The sequence below is a fragment of the Pseudophryne corroboree genome, chromosome 2, assembly GCF_028390025.1.
Source record: "Pseudophryne corroboree isolate aPseCor3 chromosome 2, aPseCor3.hap2, whole genome shotgun sequence".
Classification (NCBI taxonomy): domain Eukaryota; kingdom Metazoa; phylum Chordata; class Amphibia; order Anura; family Myobatrachidae; genus Pseudophryne; species Pseudophryne corroboree.
The window spans coordinates 775,209,382-775,236,160 of NC_086445.1; the positions used below are offsets into that span (position 1 = coordinate 775,209,382).

The 26,779-nt window shown below is 45.0% G+C and overlaps 1 protein-coding gene across 1 annotated transcript in view; it reads left to right on the forward strand.

Moving 5' to 3' along the window:
* Positions 1–26,779, forward strand: part of PUDP (pseudouridine 5'-phosphatase) — a 497,963-nt gene that overhangs the window by 271,727 nt on the left and 199,457 nt on the right. The window lies entirely within an intron of this gene.

Genomic DNA, 26,779 nt, shown 5'->3' on the forward strand with positions numbered 1-26,779 from the left:
CGATCTCCTGATAAGGGCAAGGTCCAGAGAACAGCTGGAGGACGGAGTAGCACTAACCCAAGTAGTGCTGCAACAACACGGGTGGATTCTGAATTTTCCAAAATCTCAGTTGACCCCGACAACACGTCTGCTGTTCCTGGGAATGATTCTGGACACGGTTCAGAAAAAGGTGTTTCTTCCGGAGGAGAAAGCCAAGGAGTTATCCGAACTTGTCAGGAACCTCCTAAAACCAGGAAAAGTGTCTGTGCATCAATGCACAAGAGTCCTGGGAAAGATGGTGGCTTCTTACGAAGCGATTCCATTCGGCAGATTCCAAGCACGAACTTTTCAGTGGGATCTGCTGGACAAATGGTCCGGATCGCATCTGCAGATGCATCAGCGGATAACCTTATCGCCACGGACAAGGGTGTCTCTTCTGTGGTGGTTGCAGAGTGCTCATCTGTTAGAGGGCCGCAGATTCGGCATACAGGACTGGGTCCTGGTGACCTCGGATGCCAGTCTGAGAGGCTGGGGAGCGGTCACACAGGGAAGAAGCTTCCAGGGAGTATGGTCAAACCTGGAGATATCTCTTCACATAAATATACTGGAGCTAAGAGCGATTTACAATGCTCTAAGCCTGGCAAAACCCCTGCTTCAGGGTCAGCCGGTGTTGATCCAGTCGGACAACATCACGGCAGTCGCCCACGTAAACAGACAGGGCGGCACAAGAAGCAGGAGAGCAATGGCAGAAGCTGCAAGGATTCTTCGCTGGGCGGAAGATCATGTGATAGCACTGTCAGCAGTGTTCATTCCGGGAGTGGACAACTGGGAAGCAGACTTCCTCAGCAGACACGATCTACACCCGGGAGAGTGGGGACTTCAACCAGAAGTCTTCCACATGATTGTGAACCGTTGGGAAAAACCAAAGGTGGACATGATGGCGTCTCGCCTCAACAAAAAACTGGACAGGTATTGCGCCAGGTCAAGAGACCCTCAGGCAATAGCTGTGGACGCTCTGGTAATGCCGTGGGTGTTCCAGTCAGTGTATGTGTTTCCTCCTCTGCCTCTCATACCAAAAGTACTGAGAATCATACGGCAAAGGGGAGTAAGAATGATACTCGTGGCTCCGGATTGGCCAAGAAGAACTTGGTACCCGGAACTTCAGGAGATGCTCACAGAAGATCCGTGGCCTCTACCTCTAAGACGGGACCTGCTTCAGCAGGGACCGTGTCTATTCCAAGACTTACCGCGGCTGCGTTTGACGGCATGGCGGTTGAACGCCAAATTCTAAGGGAAAAAGGCATTCCGGAAGAGGTCATTCCTACACTGGTAAAAGCCAGGAAGGAGGTGACTGCACAACATTATCACCGCATTTGGAGAAAATATGTTGCGTGGTGTGAGGCCAGGAAGGCCCCCACGGAGGAATTTCAATTGGGTCGATTCCTACATTTCCTGCAAACAGGATTGTCTATGGGCCTCAAGTTGGGGTCCATTAAGGTTCAAATTTCGGCCCTGTCGATTTTCTTCCAAAAAGAATTGGCTTCAGTTCCTGAAGTCCAGACTTTTGTAAAAGGAGTACTACATATACAGCCCCCGGTTGTGCCCCCAGTGGCTCCGTGGGACCTTAATGTAGTTTTGGATTTTCTCAAATCCCATTGGTTTGAGCCACTCAAATCGGCGGATTTGAAATATCTTACATGGAAGGTAACCATGCTACTGGCCCTGGCTTCAGCCAGGAGAGTGTCAGAATTGGCGGCTTTATCGTATAAAAGCCCATATCTGATTTTCCATTCGGACAGGGCAGAACTGCGGACGCGTCCTCATTTTCTGCCTAAGGTGGTGTCAGCGTTTCACCTGAACCAGCCTATTGTAGTGCCTGCGGCTACTAGCGATTTGGAGGATTCCAAGTTGCTGGACGTTGTCAGGGCATTGAAAATATATATTGCAAGGACGGCTGGAGTCAGAAAATCTGACTCGCTGTTTATACTGTATGCACCCAACAAGCTGGGTGCTCCTGCTTCTAAGCAGACGATTGCTCGTTGGATTTGTAGCACAATTCAACTTGCACATTCTGTGGCAGGCCTGCCACAGCCTAAATCTGTCAAGGCCCATTCCACAAGGAAGGTGGGCTCATCCTGGGCGGCTGCCCGAGGGGTCTCGGCATTACAACTCTGCCGAGCAGCTACGTGGTCGGGGGAGAACACGTTTGTAAAATTCTACAAATTTGATACCCTGGCTAAAGAGGACCTGGAGTTCTCTCATTCGGTGCTGCAGAGTCATCCGCACTCTCCCGCCCGTTTGGGAGCTTTGGTATAATCCCCATGGTCCTGACGGAGTCCCCAGCATCCACTAGGACGTTAGAGAAAATAAGATTTTACTTACCGATAAATCTATTTCTCGTAGTCCGTAGTGGATGCTGGGCGCCCATCCCAAGTGCGGATTGTCTGCAATACTTGTACATAGTTATTGTTACAAAAAAATCGGGTTGTTCTTGTTGTGAGCCGTCTGTTCAGAGGCTCCTATGTTGTCATACTGTTAACTGGGTTCAGATCACAAGTTGTACGGTGTGATTGGTGTGGCTGGTATGAGTCTTACCCGGGATTCAATATCCCTCCTTATTGTGTACGCTCGTCCGGGCACAGTATCCTAACTGAGGCTTGGAGGAGGGTCATAGGGGGAGGAGCCAGTGCACACCACCTGATCCTAAAGCTTTATTTTTGTGCCCTGTCTCCTGCGGAGCCGCTAATCCCCATGGTCCTGACGGAGTCCCCAGCATCCACTACGGACTACGAGAAATAGATTTATCGGTAAGTAAAATCTTATTATTATTCTCATTATCTTTACTTTATAAGGAACAACAAAGTGTATGCTGAGCCATACAAGGTGCTTTGACTTACAGCATGTGCATTGATGTATCTATAATAGGTGCAAGGCTGGGCCCAGCAGCCATTTTACTGGAGATATGCATGTGCAGTAGAGAAATCTCTGGAAACAAGGTGCAAGTACCATGTTCCCAGACACAAACACTTGCACAGTTTAGACCAAAGTCTACTGCACCTTAGAGAGGATGGGGCCTTTTCGGAGTTTGCACATGGCCTCCCTCCACTCTAAAACTGCCCCTGCTTATGTGTCTGCCGTAGTTCATTGCTCATACTTGTTAAAAGTATTATGTTATGTATTCTGTTTATTTGAACCAATTTGTCCTGGTGACACATTTTAGAAATTGTACAGCACTAAACAGAAAGAGGGATCTATCCAAGGCTATAACTAAGTGGTTCTCAAACTGTATACTGTGGCACCCTGGGGTGCCGCGGGACACTTGCAGGGGTGCCTCAGGTTGGTGGCCCAGGACCAATTCAAACTATTTATTGTCAATGTAATAGGGAAAAGTAGTGCTTGTAGCTGCCAATCATAAAATATGTGGACAAACATACGCAAATCTTGTTCCTCACCACATAATTGAACTTCAGGATGCCATATAAACATAATTTACTTAATGTAATATTTTTTTCTAAATTTCTCAATAAGAAACTTTTGGCCTAGGGGTACCGTGAAAAAAAAATATATATAGTCTAGGCGCCGTGATTCAGAAAAGTTTGGGAACCTCTGCTATTCCAACCACAGATTATCTGCCAGATAATTGTATAGTGTATGCCCAGCTCTAGATGTAATGTATAAGTTACAATTTACATGTTGACATTGACATATTCTGATCTAGAATATATACAGTATATATCACTTTTCATGTTGCTGGGTAAGGAGTTTTCAGAATAAAAAATAGTTCTTACGCTTAAGATAACAATACAGCTTACAGCAAAATGGTGACAAAAAAGTTAATTTCCAAATTATTGCTAACAGTATGCTTACAGGTGTGATGTACATCAAGTGTTTTTAAAGTGATAGTCATAAGGGCTTACATTTTCCATAGCCACCTCTTTTCACCATTCACTATAGTTAAAATGAATAAACAGCCATGAGTAAGTCTATTTACTACTTACTTTCCAAACATATTACCGATTTATGATTCAGTTAGCCTGACTTATTTTATGTGTGTCAGGAGAGGTACTTTGCCACCATTAAGCTACACACAGGGTCCTGCGGGTGGATGGGAAGTGTGGATGGACCGGGTTCCCATCCATTTGGCCCAGACCAGGTCTTATAGGCTTCTTAGCCCAAGAAGCTGCTTCATCAGCCAGCACCTGGGTGCTGGGTTTAAAGCAGAGTCTCTCCCATGAGTCAAGGCTCCTGAAGGCAATTAGTGTCCAGGTGATAGGCCTGCTAGGGACAGTGGGATCCGGAGGGCTGGGCCACTACTGTCAGGATGCCGGGACCTGAAGGGTTCCTTATTAAGTAATAGGGAGTGAGGCAGGGCCTAACCTCCCTGGTTGTTTATACTAAAGACAGTGATCTTTCTTTTATATACTGTATATCTTTGTTTTTGAGATACCTGAATAAAAGGTATTTGTTGTTTTTGCACAAGTCTGGAGTCGGTCGTTGGTGGATTTTTGTAGCAGAGCACATTCTAGCAATTCTCCTGTTACATATATTTTGTTACTTAACCCAATGTTTCCCAACTCCAATACTCAAAGACCCCTAACAGTGAATGTTTAACAGTTCTCATCAGATTTTCATTGCAATAATAACTCCACCTGTGGATTTTTAAATGTTTCAGCCAGTACTGAATACACCTACATCAACTAGGAGATCTGTAAAATATGCACTGGAAGGGATCCCTGAGGACTGTATTGGGAAGCACTGACTTAACTTGTTTACCATTGAAGCACCGGTTTACAGCATTGCTTGGGTTACCTGTTTGTCCATGAAGGATGCTGCTTTTTTATATTCTGACATGTTTTCTGCACATATAATTTAAGCATGATAAAATAAAATTGCATTGTTTATTCATGCAGTTTTATGCTGTTTGACTAAAGAAGAATGTGATACTTGTAATGAATTACATAAGCACTCACAGGTGCAAACACAATGATAAAAGGAGTAATTTAAAGCATAATTTCATTGGATTCATGTGCTTTTTTGAAGTGCGTACAGTTACCCTTAATTGATCCTAACCAATTAAACTTGAGCAAAAAAAATGCTTTTTCTGTGGGGAAAAAATCACCACTTTGACGTGTTATTCCTCAAGAACCTGATCACTATAAAAATTCTGCAACCATTTTGCAAATCTGCATCACATACCCTATTGAATGTTGCTTGAACCATCAAAATCATTGTTGTCATTTGGGAGTAGATGCTCTCACTAAAAAATTCTTAGCTGATTAAATATATAGATACAAAAATAGTACTTTTAGTCTTTATACGAGTTTGATCATTGATGAAGGTTACATCAATTAGATCTGGAACTAGTATATCATGTCTGTTCACCTTTAATGGTTTAAAACAGCCCAAAGACAATTAATAAATTATATGCTATATAATAATAGCAATTGATTTGTTTTCATGGGCCAGGTTTTTTTTTCTTCAATCCATTACTAATTGTTTCTGCATCTCTAAGAACCTCATTGATCCATGCTTGCTTCCAAAGCCTGCAGGAGATCAGTGGTGTCAAATAGATTTGATGTATGTAGTATGTACCTCAACCAATTCTACCTCTTCTACATCTGAACATCATGTGAAACCATCTCTGCATTTTTGAAGGTAAGTATGCAAATTCAACATATTCTACCCATTGCCTACTCTGGAAAATGCATGCATTTTGTGGAGTTCTACTTTCTTCCTAGCAGAGTAGACCAGCCACCCAGATCCTGACCATTTTCTTAGTGAAGTGTGTGGACCAGTGGCTTGGTAACTTAATTTTCTGTATTGTGGCTGTTCCTCCTACTGCACAATGCTGCAAATTGTGCTGTTGTACCGCATGATGCAAGGTCACAATGATGTAATTAATGGAACTGTGTCCCTTGCTTCTCAAACCTAAACCTGCCGCTGGGATCTATTTCTTAAACATAGTTAGACAAAGATTTTTTGAAATTGTGATTCAGCAAGCCCCACAGCTAGAGGTGACCATTGACTGTCTTTCCTTGTAGTGGCCATCACAGGCAGAGCTGGATTAAGGCTTTGGGGGGCCCGGGGTACTTAAAACAGTGGGGCCCTAAAATCTAAATTTAAAATCACAACATCTTCAATGAATACAAAGAAAATTACAATTAGGTGGTTAATTTTAAAGAATCTTTCAAATAAGAAGCACACATATGCCCTTAAGTGTAGTGTACCACACCATATACCCCTTAAACACATTATGCTCCACAATAGTAGGACCCCTTATACTATCTAGTAATGGTGCTCCTTACACATTACACATTATGCCACATGGAATGAGCCAAAATTCACATTCTGCCACATGGAATGAGCCAAAATTCACATTATGGTGTTCATTCCGAGTTGATCGCTGGCTAGCATTTTTAGCAGCCGTGCAAACGCTATGCCGCCTCCCACAGGGAGTGTATTTAAGCTTAGCAGAAGTGCGAACGAATAAATCGCAGAGCGGCGGCAAAGTTATTTTGTGCAGTTTTAGAGGAGCTCTAAACCTATTCAGCGCTTGCGATCACTTCAGACTGTTAAGTTCCTGTTTTGACGTCACAAACAGGCCCTGCGTTTTTCCTGGCACGCCTGCGTTTTTTCTGGCATGCCTGCGTTTTTTCGAACACTCCCTGAAAACGGTCAGTTCACACTCAGAAACGCCCACTTCATGTCAATCACTCTGCGGCCAGCAGTGCGACTGAAAAGCTTCGCTAGACCTTGTGTGAAACTACATCGTTCGTTGCATTAGTACGTTGCGAGTGCACATTGCGCCGCATATGCATGTGCAGAAATGCAATTTTTTTGCCTCATCGCTGCACAGTGAACGAATACAGCTAGTGATCAACTCGGAATGACCACCTATGCCACATGGAATGAGCCAAAATTCACACAGAATGAGATGAAATTCACATTTTTACACATAGTATGCAACAAAATTCACATGGAATGAGCCAAAATTCACATTATGCCACACAGTATGAGCCGCAATTCAGGTACAGGGAGAGTGACAGCAGGGACATGGGGACAGGGAGAGTGACAGTAGTGACAGGGAGAGTGACAGCGGGACATAGGGACAGGGAGAGTGACAGCAGGGACATAGTGACAGATAGAGTGACAGCAGGGACATAGGGACAGGGAGAGTGACAGCAGGGACATAGGGACGGGGAGAGTGACAGCAGGGACATAGGGACAGGGAGAGTGACAGCAGGGACATAGTGACAGATAGAGTGACAGCAGGGACATAGGGACAGGGAGAGTGACAGCAGGGACATAGTGACAGATAGAGTGACAGCAGGGACATAGGGACAGGGAGAGTGACAGCAGGGACATAGGGACAGGGAGGGTGACAGCAGGGACAGGGAGAGTGACATAGGGACAGGGAGAGTGACAGAGAGAAGGACAGCAACGACATACAGAAGGGAGAGAGAAAGGCAGCAGTGTAAAATTACCTAATCAGCAGCGGCTGTGTGGAGGAAGCTGTGACTGGCAGCGTGGAGGATGAGGAGGTTGTGGTCAGCAGCGATGCAGACTTGGCTGTGGTCGGCGGTGGATGAGGAGGCTGTGGTCAGTGATGCGGAGGAGGCGGCGGTGCGGATCAGGAGGCTGTGGGTGCAGGAGGCTATGGGCGGCAGCACGTGGAAGCGGTGGTGCGGAGCAGGAGGCTGTGGGTGGCAGCACGTGGGAGGCAGTGGTGGTGCGAAGGAGACAGCGGGCGGCGGTGGTCTTTGGCACGGCTCTGGTCTGCTCAACCGCGGTTATATCAAATATGCCATGGACCGCAGCTAATCAGATTGGCTACAGTTCAGTTGCACCGAATTTGAACGGGGGTCTGTGCTCGAAGTGGCAGCATGCCATACCAGCGTATGCCAGGCCACTTTGAACACTGTATGTATGTATGTATATATATATATATATATATATATATATATATTGAGAATCAAAAAATAGTCAACGCGCTGCTTCCCCTTTATCCACAGACAGGTAAATATTAAATGAGTCTTTTCTGTAGTCTGTTTGTTTTCGCACCCGGTTTCCACAGGAGAACCTATGGATGGCAGCTCCGTCCTTCAAAAGGCCACTAGGTGATAGTGGAAAAAATCTAGAAAAGAAAAGTGAAGAACAAGCGCCTAATGGTGCAGTAATTTTGGACTTTGATCTCTGTCACGACAACATTCATATATAGGTATTAAGCGTACCAGATGAATAAATATGGCAGGAACATCAAAAGCTGTGGTCTTCCGTCTATTTTTCACAGCCAGGGGGTCGGAACACTTGAAAGGTGACGACGCGTCACGGGGGGTATTTAATCCTCCAAAGCTCAGATAGAATCAGCTCACAGCACAGGGATTCTACAAGTAAACATAAAATGCGCCTCTCATAGTGCAATATTGTTGCTGCAATGCAGGATCGTAAATCACTTTTATAAGTAATGAATGTACCAGAAGGTGGAAGTATAACAGCACGTCACGGATGGTCTTTATCCACCAGTACTCAGCATGCGATTGGGTCTTCCACAGCCATGATCTCAGCACCTCATTACCACACACATTATTTCTGCAGCCCGGGGACCAGGTGTGTTGTGTTCTCTGCCAGAGAGCTGCTATTTTTCCTGTTTTCCCTTTTCATCAGCTGCTCAGAGCAACCTGCAAACTGCAATCTCGGCTAGCTGCAAAGGCTTCTGGGATTTGTAGTACTTTTATTGTAAAGACTGCAGCTCTTTTCCCCCATGCACTGCAGGAGGATAAAGACCAGGTGAATTTGGGCTCATTCAGTATGCTACAATGTGAATTTCGGCTCATACCGTGTGCTACAAGGTGAATTTCGGCTCATTCAGTGTGCTACAATGTGAATTTGGGCTCATTCAGTGTGCTACAATGCCAAAATTCATGTTGTAGCACACTGAATGAGCCGAAATTCACCTTGTAGCACACTGAATGAGCCAAAATTTATGTTGTAGCACACTGAATGAGCCCAAATTCACATTATAGCACACTGAATGAGCCCACATTCACATTATAGCACACTGAATGAGCCGAAATTCGCCTTGTAGCACACGGTATGAGCCGAAATTCACATTGTAGCACACTGAATGAGACGGAATTCACATTGTAGCACACTGAATGAGCCCAAATTCACATTGTAGCACACTGAATGAGCCCAAATTCACAATATAGCACACTGAATGAGCCAAAATTCACCTTGTAGCACACGATATGAGCCGAAATTCACCTTGTAGCACACGGTATGAGCCGAAATTCACATTGTAGCACACTGAATGAGCCGAATTTCACATTGTAGCACACTGAATGAGCCGAAATTCACATTGTAGCACACTGAGCCGGAATTCACATTATAGCACACTGAATAAGCCGAAATTCACCTTGTAGCACACTGAATGAGCCGAAATTCACCTTGTAGCACACTGAATGAGCCGAAATTAACATTGTAGCACACTGAATGAGCCGAAATTCACATTGTAGCACAATAAATGAACCGAAATTCACATTGTAGCACACTGAATGAGCAAAAATTCACATTGTTGCACACTGAATGAGCCGAAATTCAGATTGTAGCACACGGTATGAGCAGAAATTCACCTTGTAGCACACTGAATGAGCCCACATTCACATTGTAGCACACTGAATGAGCCGAAATTCACCTTGTAACACACTGAATGAGCTGAAATTCACCTTGTAGCACACTGAATGAGCCGAAATTCACATTGTAGGACACTGAATGAGCTGAAATTGTGACAGCAGGGACAGGCAGAGTGACGACAGGGAGAGAGACAGTGACGACAGGGAGAGAGACAGTTACGACGGGGAGAGAGACAGTGACGACAGGGAAAGAGACGGAGAGAGAGTGACGACAGGGAGAGAGAGACAGTGACGACAGGGAGAGTGACGACGGAGAGACAGTGACGACAGGGGGAGATAGTGACAACAGGGAGAGAGTGACGATAGTGAGAGTGACGACAGGGAGAGTGACGACAGGGAGAGTGACAACAGGGAGAGAGAGTGACAACAGTGAGAGGGACGACAGTGACGACAGGGAGAGTGATGAGAGGGAGAGTGACGAGAGGGAGAGTGACGACAGAGAGAGAAAGTGATGACAGAAAAAGACAGTGACGACAGAGAGACAGTGACGACAGGGAGAGAGTGACGACAGGGAGAGTGACGACAGGGAGAGTGATGACAGTGATGACAGGGAGAGTGACGACAGGGAGAGTGACGACAGGGAGAGACAGTGATGACAGGGAGGGTGACGACAGGGAGGGTGACGACAGGGACAGCAGGGAGAGAGGTGACAGCAGGGGAACATTACCTTAAATGTTTCTGGCAGCAGTGAGCTGGCACCGGGCGACTGGTGAGCGGGAGCAGCGGCCGGCTGGTGAGCGGGGCCGGCGGGCGGCTGGTGAGCGGGAGCGGCGGGCGGCTGGTGAGCGGCTGTGAGCAAATTCAGCGCTCTACATAGCTTCCGGCCGCCGCGCAGGGACGGGGAGCACAATGTGCAGCAGGATGCCACTTCCCTCGCCTCCTGCTGCACTTTCTGGGCTCATTTCCTGGTCAGTGGAAGAAGTGGCGGTATACCATACCGCCGTATACCGCCCCACTTCGACCACTGTATGTATGTATATATATATATATATATATATATATATACAGAACTGTTCACCCGGCACTCCAAGACGGATAATAAGTTGTAATTGCTGCGGTGCCCTCCGTGAGTGGTAATTGCAGCCACTCAATATACTGTGGTTGTTCCGGCGGCACTCAAACAGTCTGGACAAATAGGTAAATGCTGAGATCTCTATTAGAACATCCAACGGCGTTTCGGGGTATTACCCCGTCGTCAGGGACAAAGTGTTCACAATAAGCACAATACAAGATACACTTAAATACACAAACCAACATCTGAAACAAATTACAATTAAAATCAACATATGGCGGAGCTCACCTGTCAGACGCGTGCAGCTTCAACCGCCTCTGTGCACGCCAAACAAGGAGCACTTGAAGGTGGCGTCAGCCGGCATCGCCAGGCACGTGAGGACCGCACCGAGAGCTTATTGCTAGGTGAACATAAACAAACCACATACCAATACTATAAAGCGGACATATTATAATCACCACTGTGCAACAATAAACATTTAAAGTAACAAGCCCATATCACAATACACAAACTTCTCTTAATTGCGGGCTACTAATATTGACCTGATCATGTAAATTTGCTGAAAACTAGAATACATATTAATAACATCTTATGTTAGTATCACCAAGTAATATAATATGCACCAGTAAGGAGTAATGTATTAGTCAACTGAACTTCTGAAGCATTATATATTTGTATTTAAAATATCAATGTAATCACCAATATCACAAAAAGGATTGTAACCCAAGGTGTTCATTAAGACCCCCCGGTGCTACGGTATTCAGTGTGAATATCCACCTGCTTTCTCTTTGCAATAGTATCTTCCCTCTATTGCCCCCTCTGTGGGAGGGCGGCACATGATCTATAATAATAGCTTGAATGCTAGCTACACTATGACGAGCCTGTAGGCAATGTCGTGCCACAGGCTGGTCACTGGACCCTTTCTCTAACACTTGTTTTATGGAGCTCCGATGACCTGGCATGCATTCACGAAACTGGCGCTGGGTTTTACCCACATATGCCAACCCGCAGGGGCACTTGAGCATATAAACGACATACATAGTGGTACAGGTAACCCTGTGATTAATTTTAAAGATTTTCCCAGATTTGGTGGTACACTCAGTGTCCACTGTGTACTTATTGACCCAAGGGATCACTGCCCTATTATCCTTATCCTTGTGTGATGCTGTCACTGATCGGTCCCTTAATGTATGCTCTCTAGGCATATTAAGGACCTTTTGCCTAAGAGTGAGCAGATCTTTTCTAGGGTATCCTCTATCAATAAACTTTGTCATCATGGAGTCTATGGCCTGTTCACATTCAACCGGATCAGACGTAATACGTCTGACCCTTAAAAACTGAGAATATGGAAGGCCTTTGCGTAAGGCTAAGGGATGAAAACTATCATGGCTGAGTAACAAATTTCTATCAGTAGGCTTGATATAGGCCCTCATTCCGAGTTGATCGCTCGCAAGGCGAATTTAGCAGAGTTGCTCACGCTAAGCCTACGCCTACTGGGAGTGTATCTTAGCTTCTTAAAATTGCGACCGATGTATTCGCAATATTGCGATTACAAACTACTTAGCAGTTTCAGAGTAGCTTCAGACTTACTCGGCATCTGCGTTCAGTTCAGTGCTTGTCGTTCCTGGTTTGACGTCATAAACACACCCAGCGTTCGCCCAGACACTCCCCCGTTTCTCCGGCCACTCCTGCGTTTTTTCCGGAAACGGTAGCGTTTTTATCCACACGCCCCGAAAACGCTGTGTTTCCGCCCAGTAACACCCATTTCCTGTCAATCACACTACGTTCGCCAGAGCGAAGAAAAAGCCGTGAGTAAAAATACTATCTTCATTGTAAAATTACTTGGCGCAGTCGCAGTGCGAATATTGCGCATGCGTACTAAGCGGAATTTCACTGCGATGCGAAGAAAATTACCGAGCGATCAACTCGGAATGAGGGCCATAAATGGATGTCTTGATGGTACCATCCTGTATCGAAATCACTACATCCAGAAAATGAATGGATACTTTGCTCATTTCATAAGTGAATTTAATGACACTTGCCCTCATTCCGAGTTGTTCGCTCGCAAGCTGATTTTAGCAGCTTTGCACACGCTAAGCCGCCGCCTACTGGGAGTGAATCTTAGCTTATCAAAATTGTGAACGAAAGATTAGCAAAATTGCGAATAGACACTTCTTAGCAGTTTCTGAGTAGCTCCACACTTACTGCGATCAGCAGTAGCTCCACACTGAACTGCGATCAGTTCAGTCAGTTTCGTTCCTGGTTTGACGTCACAAACACTCCCAGCGTTCGGCCAGACACTAATCCGTTTCTCCAGCCACTCCCGCGTTTTTCCCAGAAATGGTAGCATTTTTTCGCACACACCCATAAAACGGCCAGTTTCCGCCCAGAAACACCCACTTCCTGTCAATCACATTACGATCACCAGAACGAAGAAAAAACCTTGTAATGTCGTGAGTAAAATACCTAACTGCATAGCAAATTTACTTGGCGCAGTCGCACTGCGGACATTGCGCATGCGCATTAGCGACTAATCGCTCCGTTGCGAGAAAAATATAACAAGCGAACAACTCGGAATGACCCCCACTATCCGTATCATTGTGTGTGTCCAACAAACACTGTACCACATCTCCAGTATCAAGCCAAAAGATGAGCAGGTTGTCAATATAGCGCCTGTAGTACAGTAATCTAGAATTGATCTGCTGATTGTTAAGAAAGAGATCATTTTCTATTTGAAGCATATAAGCGTTCGCGTACGATGGGGCCACTGGGTCCCCATCGCACAACCCGCTCTCTGTAGGTATATTTTACCATTAAAGGAAAAATAATTGTGGGTAAGTACCAAATACAGAAGCTGCAAAAAGAACGAGATAGAAGGTCCCTTATAATGTGGATTGTCAGAAATCAATGCTCTCACCGCCTCTACACCTGCAGAGTGCGGTATGCAGGTGTACAAATTAGTGACGTCTGAACCACACATCACAAAATTCTCTGGTACAGTGCCCAATTGTTGTAACTCTATTAATAAGGTAGTAGTGTCTTTTAAATAGGACAATGTACCCTGTATGCAAGGATTTAAGTAAGAATCCAAATAAATTGCAATAGGGTGATATAGTGAATCCCTAGCTGATACTATGGGTCTCCCCGGGGGATTCACTGTTGATTTGTGAATCTTAGGGACCGTGTAAAACAACGGTACCCGGGGAAACTCGACCAGCAGTGCATTCAAAATATCAGTTGTTATAATACCAGTATTAAAAGCATGGTGCAATACATCATCCAACTCAGTCTTAAATTTAACTGTAGGGTCAAAGGTTAGTAATTCATAAGTATTAACATCAGCTAATTGTCGATTACATTCAAGGAGATAATCATTAAGATCTTGTATAACAACTGCTCCCCCTTTATCCGCATTACGGATCACCAAATCAGTTCTTTGTGCCAGATCATTAAGAGCTTCCCATTCAGTTCTATTCAGATTAGAATACGACCTCCCCCCATCACTGGCAGGTACCGATCCTTCCAACAGACGGGTAAATGTCTTTATGGAGGGGTTATAAGACATAGGGTCAAAACGTGAACGGGGCATGACTTTTCTTAATTGTGGGGGAACCTTGTCAACTGTGGGTGTAGCTTGATGGGAACCAAAATGTTCTTTTAACTTCAGTGTCCTATGTAGTTTAAAGACATCGGTCTTCCATTGGAAGGGGTCAGGTCGGGTAGTTGGTACAAATGATAACCCCTTGGACAGAACCTTGACTTCATCTGATGTCAATGGAGCCGATGACAGGTTGAAGACAATATCATTTACCAGCGCGGTGGCTTTTTGTTGCTGCTGGCCTCTTTGGTTTTGCCCCGCCCTCCGCATCCTCGACCGGATCCTGGGTGTCGGGCTGATCTGGTTTGTACCCCTAAAGGGGCCGTGCCACTGGCTGAGGCAGCTGATTGTGTGCCTGTATCAGAATCGCTCATGCTGGTACTTGTAGCTGTATTGTCCCAATGCCTGTTACGGCCACGCTGTCTTCTATTAAATTAAGGATGTTCCTGTGGATTAGAGGTATTGCCCAGCCATGGATACACTCGTCTTTGCTGGTAATCCTGTTGTACTTTAAACAGTTTATCTTGTTTAAATGTAATCAAATGTCGCTTATATTGATCCATTTGAGTAGTTAGTTTCTCTAGCCAATTAATGTTGGTATCAGCTAAGAGGGTGGATCTATGCATGGTCTCAAAGTCATTGATTTTAACTTTAGTAAGACCCAGTTCCTTAGTAGATTCCTCCACCACAAGTAGTAATAAGTCCATGAAACATTTGTTTAAGATGGCGACCCATCTACGGCAAAAGGGTATGCTGTACCGGCCTATAGTAGGAACATTACGTATGCGGAAGCCTCTGGGTATTTGATTGTTCCTATAGTAATCAGATAGACTGATAGCATGATAGTTAAAATCACATTCCCGTTGCTTCAAACGTAACAACTGACGATACAACTCCTCATTGGATTTAATCAATAATTCATCCCCTTATTTTTGTGTAACCAAAATGGATTGAGCCTCAGCGTCCGAGAAACTGAAACGTTCACGGGCATCCTGTTGCACTAAATCCAATAAAGCATCTAAGTCAGAGTTTGCTTCTGACATGTTAGCAAAAATGATGCAAGGTCAAATCTGTATGTGGCCCGTAATAACACTAATGAACAGATGTCAGAAACTTTGTAAGTAATAGTTCCATGGGTGCCCTGGTGTAACCAGTGATCAGGACTTACGGCAGAAGATCCACGATGACTGGTCTAAATACAGAACTGTTCACCCGGCACTCCAAGACGGATAATAAGTTGTAATTGCTGCGGTGCCCTCCGTGAGTGGTAATTGCAGCCACTCAATATAATGTGGTTGTTCCGGCGGCACTCAAACAGTCTGGACAAATAGGTAAATGCTGAGATCTTTATTAGACCATCCAACGGCGTTTCGGGGTATTACCCCGTCGTCAGGGACAAAGTGTTCACAATAAGCACAATACAAGATACACTTATATACACAAACCAACATCTGAAACAAATTACAATTAAAATCAACATATGGCGGAGCTCACCTGTCAGACGCGTGCAGCTTCAGCCGCCTCCGTGCACGCCAAACAAGGAGCGCTTGAAGGTGACGTCAGCCGGCATCGCCAGGCACGTGAGGACCGCACCGAGAGCTTGTTGCTAGGTGAACATAAACAAACAACATACCAATACTATAAAGCGGACATATTATAATCACCACCATGCAACAATAAACATTTAAAGTAACAAGCCCATATCACAATACACAAACTTCTCTTAATTGTGGGCCACTAATATTGACTTGATCATGTAATTTTGCTGAAAACTAGAATACATATTAATAACATCTTATGTTAGTATCACCAAGTAATATAATATGCACCAGTAAGGAGTAATGTATTAGTCAACTGAACTTCTGAAGCATTATATATTTGTATTTAAAATATCAATGTAATCACCAATATCACAAAAAGGATTGTAACCCAAGGTGTTCATTGAGACCCCCCGGTGCTATGGTATTCAGTGTGAATATCCACCTGCTTTCTCTTTGCAATATTATCTTCCCTCTATTGCCCCCTCTGTGGGAGGGCGGCACATGATCTGTAATAATAGCTCGAATGCTAGCTACACTATGACGAGCCTGTAGGCAATGTTGTGCCACAGGCTGGTCACTGGACCCTTTCTCTAACGCTTGTTTTATGGAGCTCCGATGGCCAGCCATGCGTTCACGAAACTGGCGCTGGGTTTAACCACATATATACACACACACATACATATGTGTATATATATATATATATATATATATATACATACATACAAAGTATTGAAGAAAAAACTGAGGCTCTTTGGGTGACCATAGAAACAGGGGAAAAGTTGATTATTCGTATTGGCGTGATATACAGGCCACCAGGTCAGGAAGAGGAACTTGACAAGAACCTATTGCAGGACATAACTAAAATGGCATTAAAAGGAGAGGTGATAATCATGGGAGACTTTAATCTTCCTGATGTAAACTGGGAGGTGTCTGTTGCTAGTTCCACTAGAAGTAGGAACATTTTAAATTCCCTTCAGGGAGCATCCCTCCACCAATTGGTGAGGGAGCCCACTCGGAAAGACGCAATATTAGACTTAATACTTACAAATGGAGACAGATTATCGGACGTAAAAGTGGGTGAAAACCTGGGATCCAGTGATCATCAAGCAGTATGGTTCAGCATTAAGACAGAGACTGACTCGTCCCATACAAAAACAAAGGTGTTGGATTTTAGGAAGGCTGATTTTGTAGGGATGGGAAAATGTGTAAGTGATTCTTTGGCAGAGTGGAGGAACTTGGAAACAGTGCAGGAGAGGTGGGAAACATTCAAATGTGCAATATTGAAGGCAACAGACCTTTGTATCAAAACTGTTAGGAAAAACACAAGGAAAAGGAAGCCAGTGTGGTTTGCAAAAGAAGTAGCAAATATTGTGAGAGCAAAAAAGATGGCTTTTAGGAAATATAAGCAGACACAAAATAATGAAGACAAAAAGATATATCTTGTTAGACAGAAGGAGACAAAGAAGGTAATCAGATGTGCAAAGGCACAAGCTGAGGAGAAAATGGCCCAGTCAGTGGGTAAAGGAGGCAAAACTTTTTTTTAGTTATATAAGCGAAAAGAGAAAAACAAAAGGCGGAATTATAAAACTAAAGACGGACACTGGGAGTCTTGTTGAAGGAGACAATTTAATAGCAGATCATCCTAATGATTATTTTTGCTCAGTATTTACTACTGAAAGAGAGGGAAAGGGGCCACAGTTAAGTTGCAGGGATATTCAGGAAAATGAAACAAGTACATTTACAGAGGAGAAGGTCCTAACAGAACTCTCAAAGCTGAAAGTGGACAAATCTATGGGGCCAGATGGGATACATCCAAGGATACTAAAAGAACTTAAAGAGGTGCTGGTAGCACCATTGACAGAATTATTCAACCAGTCATTAGCTACAGGAGAAATTCCAGGGGACTGGAAAAGAGCAAACGTAGTCCCACTGCACAAAAGTGGAAGCAAGGAAGAGGCAAACAACTACAGACCAGTGAGTCTTACATCAGTAGTAGGGAAATTGATGGAAACACTCTTAAAAGAAAGAGTTGTAGATTATCTCAAATCCGGCAATTTACAGGATCCCAAACAGCATGGATTCACTGGGGGGAGATCATGTCAAACAAATCTTATTGACTTTTTTGATTGTGTGACTAAAGTGATGGATAAAGGTGGAGCCATGGATATAGCTTATCTAGACTTTAGTAAGACTTTTGACACAGTTCCACATCGCAGACTGCTAAATAAACTTGAAAGTTTGGGATTGGATATTAGGATTATTGAATGGATAAGATCTTGGTTGAAGGATAGAAAACAGAGAGTTGTGGTAAATGGAGTGCATTCACAGGAGGGAAATGTTACCAGTGGAGTACCCCAGGGATCTGTACTTGGACCAGTGCTTTTTAATATCTTTATTGGTGACATTGCAAATGGCATTAAAGGGAAAGTATGCCTTTTTGCAGATGACACAAAGGTATGCAACAGGGTAGACACACCAGGTGGGGTAAAACAAATGATTGAGGATCTAGGTAGACTAGAGGAATGGTCAAGAGTCTGGCAATTACAGTTTAATGCCAAAAAATGCAAAATCATGCACTTGGGTCTCAAAAATCCTAAAGCTAAATACAGTATTAATGGCACTATACTGGAAACTACTGAGGAGGAAAGGGATCTAGGAGTCACTATTTCAGATGACTTAAAAGCAGGTAAGGAATGTAACAAGGCAATGAGGAAGGCTAGTCAGATGCTTGGCTGCATTGGGAGAGGAATCAGCAGCAGAAAGAAAGAAGTAATAATGCCACTGTATAGGTCATTGGTACGGCCTCATCTAGAATACTGTATTCAGTTCTGGAGACCATATCTTCTAAAGGATATTAATACATTAGAAACTGTACAAAGGAGGGCAACTAAAATGGTGCATGGCCTACATCACAAAACATACCCAGAAAGACTAAGAAATCTCAATATGTATAGTTTGGAGCAGAGAAGGGAAAGGGGAGACATGATAGAAACTTTCAAATATATGAAGGGTTTTAACAAAGTCCAGGAGGGAAACATTCTCCAAATGAAGAGAAGCAATAGGACACGATGACATGCACTGAGACTGGAGGGGGGGAGGTTCAGGGGAAATTTGCGGAAAAATTATTTCACAGAAAGGGTAGTGGACAAGTGGAATAGCCTCCCATCAGAGGTGGTAGAGGCTACGACAGTAGAGCAATTTAAACATGCATGGGATAGACATAAGGATATCCTTACAAAGAAATAAGGATCAAATAAGGTTAGTGATAAAATATAATATAAAAAAAAAAAAAAAAATAAGGGGCAGACTAGATGGGCCAAGTGGTTCTTATCTGCCGACAAATTCTATGTTTCTATGTTTCTATATATACACATACAGTATACACATACATATATACACATATACATATATATATATATATATATATATACAAACATACACACACGTATATATATATATATATATATATATATACTGTATGTATGTATATATTGTGACAAGAACACTGGGATAGTGTTTGAGGGCAGGTATATTTGTCCCAGGTTCTTGTCTTACATGTTTTAGAAAATGTTAACTTCTAGGAAAAATGCTTTTTGTTTTGTCTGAACCTTTTCAGTTTGCTGTAAAAGCTGGGTAAAGGCTCTGAGAGAGAGATAAGGCGAGTTCTAGACATTGGGCCCAGTTCGGGTCTTTGGCCTCACAGAGGGCTAATCAGGGTTTCAGCTGTGTAAGAGTGATATAGTGCTTCTAACCTGATTAGTATGGGCAGACTGCCTGGGAAGGCTGCAGGATCTGTGTGTGAGAGACACGCTTTCTGATGCAAGTAAGCTATACAGTATGTACTGAAGAACTCTGTGTTTTGTTTAGTGACAGTTAGGAACATCTTATGTTTAGTTAGTGCCGGACAGGCAAGGTATTTTTATTTTGGGGTTTGTTTTATTTTCTGTTTCAATAAAACTGGCCGGGGTCAGTTGTACCAGAAACTGGACTTGTGTTGTTCCTCAGCTGCTGCGGGCTGCCATATTCCCCAGGAAAAGGCACCTTGCACCCCTACAGTGTTACAACTTGGTGGAGAATGCGAGCAGGCCGTTCTGCGCATAAGTGAAAGCAGCAGCTTTGTGAGGCCTGCAGAAAACGGTGGTTTATGCAGATACAGCCCAGTGTGAAGTTACTGAGACTCACCCCTGAGGGTTTGATATATGTCCTGGGTGAAAGCAGCTGCAAAGCCGCCTGAAAAATCTGTTGACATGGAGGATCTGCTTAAAGCCTTGCAAGCTACAGCGGCTCAGCAGGAGGCCAACCGACAGCAGCAGGTGGCAATGGAGGAAAATTGGAGACTACAGCAGGTGGCAATGGAGGAAAATAAGAGACAACAGCAGGCAGTTGTTGATGAACTTTACAGGCAACAGCGTCAGGATAGAGAGGCCTTAGCAGAAGTGGTGCAGAGACTTGCAGCTCGGGTTGGAGATGTGGCCGTCAGTGCTCCAACCAGCTCTAGTTCTATACGAGCCAGTCACTTCCTGCAGAAAATGACAGAGGCTGAAGATGTGGAGGCCTATCTGACCACGTTTGAAAGGACTGCCGAGCGTGAGAACTGGCCGAAAGCACAGTGGGCCAGTCTGCTGGCACCTTTCCTGTCAGGTGAGCCCCAAAAAGCTTACTTTGATTTAAGCCCTGCTGAGGCTCGGGACTATGATAAACTAAAGACTGAGATCCTGACCCGCCTGGGAGTCACGCTGTCAGTACGAGCACAACGGGTGCACCGTTGGCTGTACGCCATGGAGAAGCCTCCGCACTCCCAGATGCACGACCTTATTCAGCTAACAAAAAAATGGCTACAGCCAGAGACATTAACTGGTCCCCAGATGGTGGAAAGAGTCGTCATGGACCGCTACTTGAGATCTTTGCCCATGGTCCTGCGCAAGTGGGTGAGCCATGGAAACCCGGGTACTGCTGACCAATTAGTGGACATGGTAGAGAGGTATTTGGCAGCAGAGGAACTACTGATGACCACCCAGCAACCCATAGATCCTCGACAGCGCCCTTCAGTAAAGACTGGTAAGACTGTTCCGTGGGAAAACGTTGCTGGGCGGTTAAGAGAACGCAAGGCTGGTGTTACGATTCCTGTACTCCAGACTGGAGAAGATCTTATGGCAGAGATCTGAGTACAGGAATGAAATACAGGTTGTGGGAGCTGGAGAGCCTAGTAACCCCTGGCGCCCTAACTCCGTTGTCTCGCCCGTGTTATCAGAAATCCCCTGCGAGACTATGGTTGCTTGAGCCCATGGCAGCCGCGTTCGAAGGGCAGATTATGTCTGCCCAACCCCGATGCCCCCGCAGGTCTTAATGGGAGACAAGGGGAAGTCCGAGACAGGGAGATAACAAGGGGCCCTCTGACTAAGCAACCAAGCCAGGGGTTACAAGCTAACTTAACTAAATCAAAAGGTATGTGCGGACTAGCCGCCAGGGAAAAGGACAACCAAGGATCCACGGATCCGACACTCCTATCCGGCACCGCTGGACACCAGAGTGGATCTTGTGGAAGCGGAATCCTCCGCAAAGCTCCAGAACTCAAAATAAACACAATAATAAATAGTAGCGGACAAGCCGCAACACACGGCTGCGCCGCGACTAACGAACACCACCAGATGTTAAAGGTGCTCGGTCAGACTCCAGGAACAGATGGTAACTTCCGAGTACTGGATCACTGAGAACAGGAACAAACGAACAGACCGGGACTGGGAACTCTCTCTGCAGCAGAATCAGGCAAACAGGAAGCTATCACCGGCGTCTGTGAGGAGTCCTGGGAGTGCTTTTAACAGAGAGTCTTCCAATCAGCTGTTTGGAGGCTGATTGGATTAAATGCCATGCAGCTGACAAGCTGCATGCCCAGGGAAACAGATGAGTGATAATTACAACATGCCGTGCAGCTGCATGCTACACAGCCAGGAAACCAGTGATGATATAAACTTAGACCCAGCAACGGGGAACACGATCCGACAGTGGCGTCCCCGTTGCTAGGCGCCGGCCGCACTGACGAGCGGACCCTCGGCGCCTAACAGTACCCCCCCCCCTTGAGGAGGGGTCAAGGAACCCCTAAATCCGGGTTTCTGAGGAAATTCTTGAAAAAATGCCCTTTTGAGCCTTGGGGCATGAAGGTCCTCATCTAGGACCCACGACCTTTCCTCAGGACCATAACCTTTCCAATGCACCAAAAAATAAAGCCGACCCCGGGACAGCTTGGAATCGAGAACCTTCTCAACCACGAACTCCTGCTGACCCTGTACATTAACTGGTGATCTCCCCTGAGGTTTTTTACGAGGAAATCTGCTAGATGAAACATATGGTTTGAGCAAAGAGCAATGGAAGGTATTTCCGATTCGTAACGTTTTTGGTAGCTGTAACCGGAAAGCAACTGGATTGACTTTTTTGATAATGAGAAATGGTCCAATAAATCTAGGACCCAATCTGGCTGAGGTTTGTCGAAGTTTGATATTGCGAGTCGACAGCCACACCCTGTCTCCTACTCTAAAAGTGCACGGCCGCCGGAACCTGTCCGAAAAATCTTTTTCCTTGAAAGCTGCTTTTCTGAGAGCTATGTGCACTTTTTTCCAAATAAGTTTAAGATGAGAGGTCAGGGCCAGAGAGGAGACAGAGGAATGTTGGAAAAATGAATTAGCTCTGGGGTGGAAACCAAAAACTGCAAAAAATGGAGACACATTGGTGGAGGAATGACAGGCATTATTATAAGCAAACTCTGCCAATGGAAGAAACTCAGACCAGTCATTTTGGAGTTTGGCCGAGTACAAACGCAAATATTGTTTTAAGGATTGGTTCACTCGCTCAGTCTGTCCATTTGATTGTGGATGATAACCGGAGGTTAATGATAATTTCATTTTTAGCGAAGCACAAAAAGACTTCCAAAACTGTGCAATGAATTGTGGACCCCTGTCAGAAACAATATCAGTGGGTAACCCATGGAGTCTGAAAACATGACGGAGGAACAAGACTGCCAATCCCTGGGCAGATGGCAATCGGGGAAGACCAATAAAATGAGCCATCTTACTAAAACGGTCCACTACCACCCATATGACTGTGCATCCAGCTGACAGAGGGAGATCCACCACAAAATCCATGGAGATATGCGACCATGGTCTAAGAGGAACATTCAATGGCATAAGTTGACCAATAGGCAAAGAACGGGGAACTTTATGCTGTGCACAGACCTGACACGAAAAAACAAACTCTTTAATGTCTTTAGAAAGACCAGGCCACCACACTGAGCGGGATACCAATTCAAAAGTTTTAGCGACTCCCAGATGCCCTGCAACTTTGCTATCATGAAATTCCTCCAAAACAGTTGCTCTCAAAAACTCAGGAACAAAAAGACGACCAGCAGGAGTATTTCCCGGAGTTTGATGTTGAAGCAGCTTCAATTGAGAAAAAACATCCTGTGTGAGACCTGCCTGAATGACTGAAGGCGGAAGTATGAGAGTAACAGGACTGTTGTCTTGAGCGGGAAGAAAACTGCGTGAGAGGGCATCTGCCTTGGTATTCTTGGAACCAGGTCTGAAGGTGATAATGAATTTGAAACGAGTGAAAAATAAAGCCCAACGAGCCTGTCGGGCATTCAGTCGCTTAGCTGATTCAATGTATTGAAGATTTTTGTGATCTGTCAAAACAGAAATGGTATGGGTCGCTCCTTCAAGCCAATGTCTCCACTCCTCAAAAGCCCATTTAATAGCCAGCAACTCCCGATTACCAACATCGTAGTTGGATTCAGCAGATGAGAATTTCCTGGACATAAAGGCACAAGGATGTAACTCAAGGGAATCTGGATCCTTCTGAGAAAGGATAGCCCCTACACCAACCTCCGAGGCATCTACCTCAACGATGAAAGGCAATTCTGGGTTGGGATGTCTAAGGACAGGGGCTGAGACAAAGGCTTGTTTCAAGGCCTGAAAAGATACTTTAGCTTCACATGACCAATTGGTAGGATCTGCTCCCTTCTTAGTGAGTGCCACAATGGGAGCAACTATGTCAGAGAAAGAGTGAATAAACCTTCTGTAGTAGTTCGCAAACCCTAAAAAGCGCTGAATTGCTTTTAAGTTGGTGGGTTGCGCCCAACTCAGGATGGCTTGGAGCTTCTTAGGTTCCATTCGGAATCCCCGAGGGGAAATAATGTACCCTAAAAAGGATACCTCCGTGACGTGAAATTCACACTTCTCCGGTTTGGCATACAAGTGATTTTCACGTAATTTCTTAAGTACCTGACGCACCTGGGTAACATGTTGTTCTATAGAGTCAGAAAAAATCAAAATGTCGTCTAAATAGACCACAACGAATCTTCCCAGAAACTCACGGAGCACATCATTAATGAGATCCTGAAAGACTGCCGGAGCGTTAGATAGGCCGAAAGGCATGACCAGATACTCATAGTGACCTGATTGAGTACTGAATGCCGTTTTCCACTCATCCCCCGATCTGATTCTAATGAGATTATATGCTCCTCTCAGGTCAATTTTGGAAAAAATAACAGCCGAACGTAGCTGATCAAAGAGGACAGAGATCAGAGGCAGAGGGTAAGTATTCTTTACTGAGATTTTATTCAGGGCTCGAAAGTCAATGCAGGGTCTGAGGGAACCATCCTTCTTCTCTACGAAGAAAAAACCTGCACTTAAAGGGGATTTAGATGGCCTGATAAACCCTTTCTCAAGACTTTCTTTCACATACTCATTCATGGCCACAGTTTCAGGACCAGACAATGCATATAACCTTCCTTTAGGCAACGTGGCACCAGGAATTAACTCAATGGTACAATCATAAGGCCTATGGGGAGGCAAAATATCCGCATTGCCCTTGGAAAACACATCCAAAAAATCTTGGTACTCTCCAGGAATATGTGCGGACCTGGCAGCAGCTACTCGGATAGGAAGTGTAATACATTCTTTATCACAGATGGTACTCCATTGTAGAATCTCCCCAGACTGCCAATCTATGATGGGATTATGAAAGGCCAGCCAAGGGTGACCCAGAACCACAGGAACTGCTGGACAATGGGTAAGAATAAACTCAATCTTTTCAGAATGTAGAGCTCCCACCGAGAGCAAAACAGGAGGTGTACATAGAGAAATAACCCCATTGGATAAGGGACTCCCATCTAAACCATGCATGGTGATACACCTACTTAAGGTTAACTGAGGAATACCTAAGGCCTTGGCCCATGTTAAGTCCATAAAGTTTCCTGCAGCTCCACTGTCCACAAAAGCAGAGACCGAGGAACAGAGGCTGTCATAAGAAACTTTAGCAGGAACCAATAGTGAATTATTTGAGGAGATGAGCTGTAGACCAAAGTGAACCCCCTCACTATTCACTTGGTCAGGAAGTTTCCCGACTTGTTTGGGCAACTACGGGCAAAATGTCCCTTACCTCCGCAGTACAAACACAGACCAGAATTTTGCCTCCTGGTTCTTTCTTCCGGAGACAATTTGGAGAGACCAATCTGCATAGGCTCCTCCATGTCTATCGGAACGGAAGAAACACAGGGAAAAGAAACTACAGATGCCCCTTTCTCAGTCCTCCGCTCTCTGAGCCGACGATCTATTTTAATAGAGAGCTCCATGAGTTTATCAAGGTTCTCAGGAGCGGGATACTGAAGGAGGCTGTCTTTTATAGATTCAGATAAGCCGAGGCGAAACTGACTGCGCAGGGCAGGATCATTCCAGCCACAGTCGTTCGACCAACGGCGAAACTCCGTACAATAATTCTCTGCAGGATTCCTACCCTGTCTTAGAGCACGCAACTGACTTTCTGCGGATGCCTCTCTATCAGGGTCGTCATACAATAGCCCTAAAGATTTCAAAAAAGCGTCTACAGACGATAAGGCCGGATCGTCTGTCTTTAAACCAAAAGCCCAGGTCTGAGGATCCCCCTGAAGCAGAGAAATTATAATTCCAACCCGCTGAGCCTCCGTACCTGAGGAAACTGGTCTTAAACGAAAATACAGTTTACAAGACTCTTTAAAATTAAAAAACTGTTTTCTATCCCCAGAAAAACGGTCAGGCAGATGCATTTTTGGTTCAGAGATGACCCTCGGGGAAGTCCGTAACAGATCTTCCTGTGAGCTCACCCGGAGGGACAGATCCTGAACCATCTGGGTAAGTTCCTGAATCTGACTAACCAAAAACTGGCCAGGATTTGGCCCAACACCGGTGGGATTCATGAGGCCGACAAAATTCTCCCTACTGGATAAGTGAAAAAATTAACTCCTGTTGAAATTTTTTCTTTTGTCTGGCCGGTGATAATGTTACGATTCCTGTACTCCAGACTGGAGAAGATCTTATGGCAGAGATCTGAGTACAGGAATGAAATACAGGTTGTGGGAGCTGGAGAGCCTAGTAACCCCTGGCGCCCTAACTCCGTTGTCTCGCCCGTGTTATCAGAAATCCCCTGCGAGACTATGGTTGCTTGAGCCCATGGCAGCCGCGTTCGAAGGGCGGATTATGTCTGCCCAACCCCGATGCCCCCGCAGGTCTTAATGGGAGACAAGGGGAAGTCCGAGACAGGGAGATAACAAGGGGCCCTCTGACTAAGCAACCAAGCCAGGGGTTACAAGCTAACTTAACTAAATCAAAAGGTATGTGCGGACTAGCCGCCAGGGAAAAGGACAACCAAGGATCCACGGATCCGACACTCCTATCCGGCACCGCTGGACACCAGAGTGGATCTTGTGGAAGCGGAATCCTCCGCAAAGCTCCAGAACTCAAAATAAACACAATAATAAATAGTAGCGGACAAGCCGCAACACACGGCTGCGCCGCGACTAACGAACACCACCAGATGTTAAAGGTGCTCGGTCAGACTCCAGGAACAGATGGTAACTTCCGAGTACTGGATCACTGAGAACAGGAACAAACGAACAGACCGGGACTGGGAACTCTCTCTGCAGCAGAATCAG